This window comes from Pteropus alecto, unplaced genomic scaffold (assembly GCF_000325575.1).
Source record: "Pteropus alecto unplaced genomic scaffold, ASM32557v1 scaffold79, whole genome shotgun sequence".
Lineage (NCBI taxonomy): Eukaryota > Metazoa > Chordata > Mammalia > Chiroptera > Pteropodidae > Pteropus > Pteropus alecto.
Window position 1 is genome coordinate 2,631,854 of NW_006494612.1, and position 9,185 is coordinate 2,641,038.

At 40.1% G+C, this 9,185-nt stretch overlaps 1 pseudogene; it reads left to right on the forward strand.

Moving 5' to 3' along the window:
- The first annotated feature begins 564 nt into the window (after positions 1-564).
- Positions 565-1,158, forward strand: LOC102880065 (annotated as a pseudogene).
- Positions 1,159-9,185: the final 8,027 nt, after the last annotated feature.

Here is a 9,185-nt window from a genome sequence, read left to right on the forward strand (position 1 = left end):
AAACTTAAAGAAGTCATTCCGTATCTATGGCTCAGGTTTCTTATTGATAAAATATGAGTTATATCACTGAAGATATTTATTTATAGACTTTTGAGTGAAAAAAGAAAGATAATATATGTTTTAGAAAAAGAACAAGTTATTTTCAGCTTACAAGTGGGCTCTCTTCCAAAAGTTCATTGATAAGCCAGTTACTGGGAACTTGGAACACATTTTCCCAGAGAAATAATATGACATTGGGTGGTTGTGTTTGTTGGCACGCCCACAGGAGCCTGAGTATTCTGCATGCAGGTGAACAGCTGAGCTAATGCTGACCTCGAATATAATCAGTGCACTTGTGAAACTTATGGGAAGGCTAATCCATGCTCCAGTGGGAGTTATCTGGGGTTCTTCCCTGTCACAGGAAGAAGCAGCACCTCTGATATATACATATGTGTAGTAGAAGTATCTCTGCACCTCCTATACATTCAACTCTCTAAGAAAATCTATGTAATATAGAAGGGAATCTACAGAATCTACTTCTAAGAAGGGGCTTTTTCTTCTTCTTCTTCTTTCTCCTCTTCTCACATGGCTCTTGGGGGAAAAGAGGCCCAGAGGCTGCTGGGCCAAAGGAGGCTCCACCGGTACTTCTTTGAATCCTTCATCCGAACCTTTATCAACGTGTGTGCCGCCTTGGCTGTGGTACTCTCCTCCGTCTCCATCTGTGATGGCCACTGGCTCCTGGCTGAGGACCACCTCTTTGGGCCGTGGCACTTCTGTACCACCTCCAACAGGACCAGGCCACACTGCCTCAGAGACCTGAGTCAGGCCCACGTGCCAGGGCTGGCTGTTGGCATGGTCCGGGCTTGCAGTGTGAGCGCCTTGGCCGTGGTGGCTGCCATTTTTGGCCTGGAGCTCCTCGTGGTGTCCCAGGTGTGTGAGGACCTCCACTCACGGCACAAGTGGGCCCTGGGCTCTGTCCTCCTCCTCATCTCATTTGTCCTCTCATCTGATGGGCTCCTGAGCTTTGTGATCCTCCTCAGGAACCAGGTCACGCTCATCGGCTTCACCCTGATGTTCTGGTGCCAGTTCACAACTTCCTTCCTCTTCTTCTTGAATACCATCAGTGGCCTGCACATCAACAGCATCACCCACCCTTGGGGCCAACCAAGGAAATTTTAGCCTCCCCACCACTCCGAGGACGTCCGATTCTATAAGAAAGTTTGGTCAAGATGGGACTTTTCCAACGTGTGACCTCTGGTGGGATAAAGGTGGGACAGTGACCTTGAAACTGCTGCCTTTGGGCCAGTAACTTTTGGATGGTTAGCCAGAAATGGCCCAGGGACCTTTGTAGCTGGTCTGCAGGGCCAGAAGCCAGGAGGGTGCCTCAGTGCCACCAGCTGCACAGGCTTAGCCAAGTTATTAGAATGAAGATTTCAGAAGAACATATTTTAAAACTCTTTTCTTGAATCCTTCTTCCTGAGACAGGTATAGATTTGGAAGCAGCTCTGGTAATTGGTGCCTGGGCTGGCTACACATTTTATGGCTCTGTACTGAGATATAAGCTATTGGGTTTCTACGGCCTCTTGGGGTTGCTAAGAGTGGGCCACTTTTGCCAGATAAAGGTCTAGTCAGTGCCTAGGACTTTTCTTCCACCAGCTCAAAGGACCTTTGTGTGCATTTCCCTGCTTTAGCTTTGGTCATGCCGGGGAGGCAGAGTTCAGGATTCCCTCAGAGTTTCTTGTACACGGTAGGTTTTCAAACTATTTGACTTGATTCAATCCCTGCCCTTTGAGGAACCCAATAATTTCTGGATAACCCCAACTTCTAGCAGCTGGCTGTCCCACTTTGAGAAAAACTCTAAGAAGGGGCTTTTTAGAAGTGGAAGAGAACAAGTGACTCAGCCTCAAGGGGAAGGAGAGAGAACTGGAATAAAGAGAATCAGGAAGGACGAGCTGTGGGGAAGAGAAGAGGTCTTAGAACGACTTGTTCAGAGGATCTGATAAAGCCTTGGGGCAGGAGGTGCTAGTGTATGGAGCTGCCAGTGTACAAAGTGCTCTAGATCAGGTTTTTGAGCCAAGTTTGTAAACAAGCAGACCAACCTTTATTTATTTTGTTTTCTATTTTAAAAGATAACCTTATATGCTTAGAGTATTTTTGAGCCAACATTAATGGAATGGTGAAATGCAGTTATCAAGATGAATGATAACACCTTATAACGCGAAAGGAAAAGTATTTGCTTAGGATCGTCCAGGGTATAACATAACCTATAATGGAACCTCACAAAATCTTTTAATAATAAGTAAATGAATACAAGAAATAACTGCAGAGCTAGATAATAAAGCTAGATGTCAGAAAAAGACATAGATATCCATTTAACTAACATAGAGTTGTGTTACATTGTAAATGAAGTTAAATGTCCATCAGTAGGAGAAATACCATGCAGCTCTTTTAAAAATAAAGAGACTCTATAGGAGTTGATAACATATATATATGTGTGTGTGTGTGTGTGTGTGTGTGTGTGTGTGTGTGTGTGTATATATGTATATATATATATATATATACTTTGTTTTCCCCCCAGATAGTAATGTGTGTATATATATGCATACACACACACATATATATGATACATTGTTAAGTGCTAAAGACAAGGGAACAAACCGTATGTGTTTTTTAAAATGGTAGCACGGTCCTACATAAATATATATACACTTAATATATAACAGATTTCTAAAAGGATATCAGCTGTGGTTACCTCTGAGGAATGGGAATACGAATTGATGTAAAAGACAGAGAGACAAACTTTACTGTTTTATCCTTCTATATGGTTTAAATTTTTATCACAAACAAGAATGACTTTTTTCATTTTATTTTATTGTGGTAAAATGTATATTGCCTAAACTTTATTACTTTAAACATTTTTAAGTGTACAGTTTAATGGCATTAAGCACATTCACATTGTTGTGCTGCCATTGCCACCAACCAATCTCAGCATTTTCTTCTCTCCATACTGAAACTCTGTACGCATTAAACAATAGTGCCCCATTCTCTCTTTCCTTCAGGATGACTTATAACTTAAGAAACTCCTTCCACACAAAACATCCATACTAAATTGGCTGACAGCAGTGCTACCTTTAGAAGTGATAAACATACTTTTAAGCATTTATGATAGATATAATTTGATAATAAATTCATGCTGTGAAATCAGACTGACAAGCAGGTTTTGTGGGTTGTGTTGAAATAATAATCAGACTCTGTTTCAGAAACAGGAAATTTCATAACACAATATCAGCTTGAGTATTCATCTGTATACAATTAATATATGCAACTTATTAATCATCCTTGATGGGGGTTTTTTCGACTTCCTAATTGTTCTGACTCTCAATAGTTGCTACATCCATGCATTTAGGACTTCTAAACACCACAAAACTGAAGTATCAAGTATGCTAATACATGCTAAATGCTTCGCTCACCCTTCCCAGATCTGTTTCCCCTTCTCTTTTCCTAGTTAAATGAGAACAATGAAACCATCAAGTGGGGAAAGCTATTTTATTTATACAAATTTGTGTCAGATTGCTCTGAAGAAAGAACCAATGTATGTGTGTTCAGGTGCCAGTTGAGAGGGGAGAACAAGCCAGAGGCAGGAGAAGGCAAGTCGAGGGGTATGACACGGGTAGGAGATATAACAGGGGAAGTAGCTGGGGAGGCCCAGATGGCCAGAGCACTGCCAGATCCATCCAAGACATAGATCTGGGGAGCAGCAATGCTCCTGAGCAGAAGGAGTCAAACTCTAGCTGAGGATCAAGATAGTGGGAAAAGCAAGCTTAGCATCCAGAGGTCTGTGCAGTAGAGGTGGTCTGGACGCTGGGTTATTTGGGTCATTCTGATCTACAACACATTACTGAACCAGTCCCTCTGATGAGGCAAGAATATGATGCAAGTTTTCTCAGGAATTTTTTGGTCTTCATTTGTCTGTTAGATACAGAGTAAAAGGAAACCAGATTTAAGATTTCTCAATTTATAAGGACAAAGCCACCTGTCTGAGAATTTTCACCTATCTACTTATTCTCCAAGATCACAAGTAGAAAAAAAAAGAATGCAAAGTCGATATTGGCCACATGTAGAAGTGGGTAGCGGCTGCAGAACTGGACACCTCCCAAACAAGCAAAGCGATTAATTAGGGTATGGCCTTAGAGAAGCATGTCCAAAATAAGGTTACAATTAAGAAAGTTGACACCTAAACATTTGTATTGCAAAAGCCTCCAGAAAGAATATTACAGCAGAAGGAAAATTATTTGCAAAGAGTCTGGGAAAGTAATAACAAGAATAATAATAACAATAGCTAATCATTTTTCAAGTGTAGTACTATGTGCCAGGCATTATTCTAAATGTTCAGACTATGTTAACTCACTAATCCTCACAATACTCTAAAAGGGCAGTACTATTATGATTCTTTCCATTCAGAGATGAGAGACTTGAGGCAGACATTAGGAAGAGTGAAGGGATATTCTTGTATTACAGCACTGTGCGGAGGAGAAAAACACCAGATTGTTGAGCACATATTTTCTGCTCATTCAAGAGTTCCCAACTTGTGTTGGACAGGAATAGTCCATGGGATTCATCACAGCCAAGAAGACATGTCCAGGAGGCCATCCACCTTTCTTTGCTCTGATTCCATTCTTTCCTGGAAATTATCTGAATAGAAATTCTGCTTCCCTGGTATCCTGATTAGTGAGCAGAGTATCCTGGGCACCAGAAAGGACTATCCACCAAGACACATGGGTAGGTTAACATTCTGGCTTATACATCTAGTGAATTTCATTAACCTCGGTTGGCCCCAAAAGCCTTCAGAGATTAAACAATTTCTGAACTTCCAAGCTGAGAAACTGGGCCATGATGGTCTCAATTCGGAAGGCCTTGTCTAGGGTGTCATTATTTTTGGTCTATCTACAGTAGTGAACCATTAAGATGAATTTGCCAAATTTAGTATTGGTTTAACTCTATTTTTTCCTTGAACACAGCTGTGATCCATCCCAAACATGTCCTTTCTCTAGTCTTTATAGTAAAAAGGCTGTTTCTTCATAGATGCTTGCCTATTCACAACTAGCGATGAAATGAACCCCTGGTCCCAGGATAAGAAAAAAAATCACAGAGGGCTGGATTTAAGACATAGATGAAATAGTACAAAAAGGAAGATGACGATAATTTAAGGAGTTGTAAATGGAGAGGAGTATACTGCAAATTTTTGTTTGAATATCTAGAATTTAGATTCATCATCAAGTTTTAAGAGCTGATTTTAATTGAAGATAGATCCAGCAAATATGCACAGAGCATATCTCCATGTCTCAAACCATATGCTGAAGTCTATGGACATAAAGGCAAACTAGACCTCAAGATCTCACATTCTGCAGACAGTTTATTTCTGTTCCTTTTTTCGCAAGACTAGGAGGATAGTGATATATAATCCACAAATTCTTCTTAAGTTAACTTAAATTTTGGTAATTTCAGTTCAGTGAGATAATCAAGAAAGTTTGCAGATACCACCTGACTCTCTAATGCATTATTTCGGTGCATGTTTCCACCAAGTTCTAATAGGAAAAGGTTTAGTAAGGGAATAAAAGTCAAAGAAGAGAAAACAATGAGTTTAATGTTAAGAACTTGCAAAGATCCCAGAAACCTCACTTTCACTACATCAATGTCCGCTGCCTTAGTCTTTTGCATATAAAAACTAGACATCTACAGTTACCCACTAATAAAAAAAAGTCTAAAGCAATTCAGGTAAGTGCTGTGAATGTTTTTTATCTTGCTACTCTTTCTCTCCTATTTCTGTTGAATGATGCAAGCCTAAAACGTTTTTTCAGAGGCTACTAAATAGTTTAGTCTATTAGTTTTCAGCACAGTTTTATTGATCATCTACTAGGATCCATATACTACCTTTAGCTTCATTGGTAATAACATTTCCTATATTGTTAAGGGCATGCATTTTTGAGTTGGGTCTTGACATGAGTCCTAGTTCCACAGATTAGTAGTTCTGTGAATTTCCCTCTTCAATTTCCTCATTTGTAAAATGTGTATATATGATCATAAGAATACTTACTTACCCTGACTACCCTCATGAGAGTACCATAAGGATTGCTTTCTGTATAAACTATTTGTATTTGAAGATAACACTGCTAACAGCATCTTTAAAAAAAACAAAACAACCATAAATCACAGGCAACATTCCACATTCCTTTGCAGCACCAAAGCAAGCAAAGGATGTCCTACGTTTCTTAGGAGCTGACGCTTATAGGACTTGTTTCTACATGCTGCCCTTCTTCTTTGCAGTGTCCTGGTCTCTGACATTGATAGAAAGATTAATATAATCCAAGCCAGTTCATTATTATGTATGTATTATTATATTTATTTCTCTTTAAAGAAATTAAAATATTTTGGGGGACCTAAAAGTATTATGGGCTCTAAACACTGGTCCTGCTCACTGATGCAGATGTACACCTGCAGAGACAACTGGTTGAAGTTAAAGGAAGACCCCTGTCCTCCCTGCCAGCCACATCTCCCCTGCTCTGCCCCTCCTTAACTCTATTTTGGTACACCTGGCCCTCCTTCTAGCCTTCTGTCACACCCAGCATATTTCATCCCAGAGCCTGAGCCCTGGAGTTCTCTTGGCCTGAGATACTCTTCCTCAGATCCTTTCAAGTCCATCAGGTCTCAGCAAAAATGTCATTGCCTCAGAGAGGCCTTCCCTGATAACCCCAACAATCCCAGCCACTCTCCATTCCATTACACTGTTGTACTTTCTTTGTGGTGTTTACAACAATCTGAAAAGTCTCATTTCTTTATTTATTGTTGGCCTCTCATGCCAAGATGATATAAGGGATATTAGTTATATGAGGACAGGGACTTGATCTGCCTCATTCATTGTCATATCCCTAGTACCTGGTCTACAGTCAGCTCTTAATAAACATTTATGGAATAAATGAGTGAGTAAATAGGCTGCAGGGATTTCTTGGCTCACTCAAAGAATGTAGAAACAAAACAGAGAACGTCTCCCATTTTGTTCATTTGTCCTTGTACACAACAGGTCTCTAGCAGACCAGGACAGGCAACTTGATGAGTTAGTGCCCAGCACTGGAGGGAGGAAAGGGAGGAGGCAAAAATTCTGCACATACAACCAGACCAGAGTCTGAGGAAAGCATAGGGAATTATCATAGCTGAGCTATCTGAGTCCTTTTAAGAAAGTTCATTCAGCAAGCATCCTGTTAAATACCTGCTTTGGGTCAGAACTGGATTTTAGTAGCCCCCCCTTATTCATGGGGAATACATTCCAAGACCCCCAATGGATGTCTGAAACCATGGATAGTATCACACCCTATAGATACAATTGACCCGTGAACAATGTAGGGGTTGGGGCACAGATCCTCTGTGCAGTCAAAAATCCACATATAATTTTGACTCCCCAAAACCTTAAGTTGTTTCTCAGTATCTGTGGAGATTGGTTCCAGATCCCTCCCTCCCCTACGAATACCAAATTCGTGGATGCTCAAGCCCCCCACATAAAATGGTGTAATCAATGCATACAGTTGGCACTCCACATCCACAGACTCTCAACCATGGATCGAAAACAGTACATCTATTTATTGAAAAAAATCTATGTATAAGTGAACCCGCACAATTCAAACCCATGTTATTCAAGAATCAACTCTACTATGTTTTTTTCTATACGTACATACTAATGATAAAGTTTAATTTATAAATTAGGCACAGTAAGATCAATAACTCATAATAAAATAGAACAATTATAACAATATATAGTAGTAAAAGTTATGTGAATATGGTCTCTGTCCCTCAAAATATCTCATTGTATTATATATACCTTTTCACTTAAAGGAAGTACTTTAGGGCTTCTCTCTGGCATATCCCAATTGCCAGAATCATTACTCTTGCACTTTGGGGCCATTATTAAGTAAAATAAGGATTACTTGAACACAAGCACTGCAACACCGCAACTTTTGATCCGGTAACCAAGAAGGCTACTACATGAGTAATGGGAATGAAGTGTCTACGGCTTTGGATAAGCTGGACAAAAAGATGATTCATGTCCTGGGTAGGACTCAGTAGGACAGCAGAAGATTTCATCACGCTACTCAGAATGATGCACAATTTAAAATTTATAAATTATTTCCAGAATATTTCATATAATATTTTCAGTTTACCAGGGGTAACCGAAACTGAAGAAAGAGAAATCTCTGTTAAGGTGATATTGCTGTCGTTTCTGCCCTCAAAGGATACAACAAAAAGGCAACCAAATCAAAACTTGAAGATTAGAAACACCTTGAATGAACATATATTCCACTCCCTGCCTTCAGGCAGAACAGTGAGACTCAGAGAGGAGTGGTTTTAGGGACTGTGGGGATCTTTCTTGTTTGTCAGCATGCTTCTTTTTCCTTTCTATTACCTATCGAACAATTATCTCTGCCCCATTATATGTAAATTTGGTAAAATTCTCATTCACGGTCCTGAGCCCTCTTCTCTGAAAGCAGTCATGTGACCCAAAAGAGCCAATCTGACTTTCTCCAGAGGCTTAAATCTTAACAGTGACACAAGAGTGGGGAAAAGGTTGAAGCATTCGTTTATTCCAGTAGTGATACCTTCACAAAACCATGGATTTGTTCCTACTTCTAAGAAACCCAGAAATGCCCTAGTATTCTTTTGGTCTAAGCCTGATTCTCCAATGTTCCCTGATTTTGTGAACTTCCTATCAACTCCTTTCCTGTTTAAGGTAGCCCAAGTCATTACTGTTAAGCCCCCTGACTACTACACTGAGAGAGTTGCTGGATTGGAATTAGTAAATTGGGTCTCTAGATGCAGGTAAACCAAATGACTGACTTCTCTGTGCCTCAGCTTCCTAAGACCTCAAAGAGAGGTAATTTCTACTCAATAAACATCCCAAGGTTCCTGGGAGATTAAAATGAATTAATAAATTCACTAGTCTGTGCATCAGGTAGGTCTCTCAGGAAGCAGATTCTGAGACAGAGCTATGAGAGCAAGTGATTTATTTTGAAATAACACATCTCAAAAGTAGAAGAGGGGAAAGCAGAGCCAGGAAGGGAAAGTCTTCAGACCACGATGTGTAATCTTGCCATAACTTGATGACAGGAATAAATGTCCATATGCATAAACCAATGAATCTCTTGGGGGAAAGGATCCAG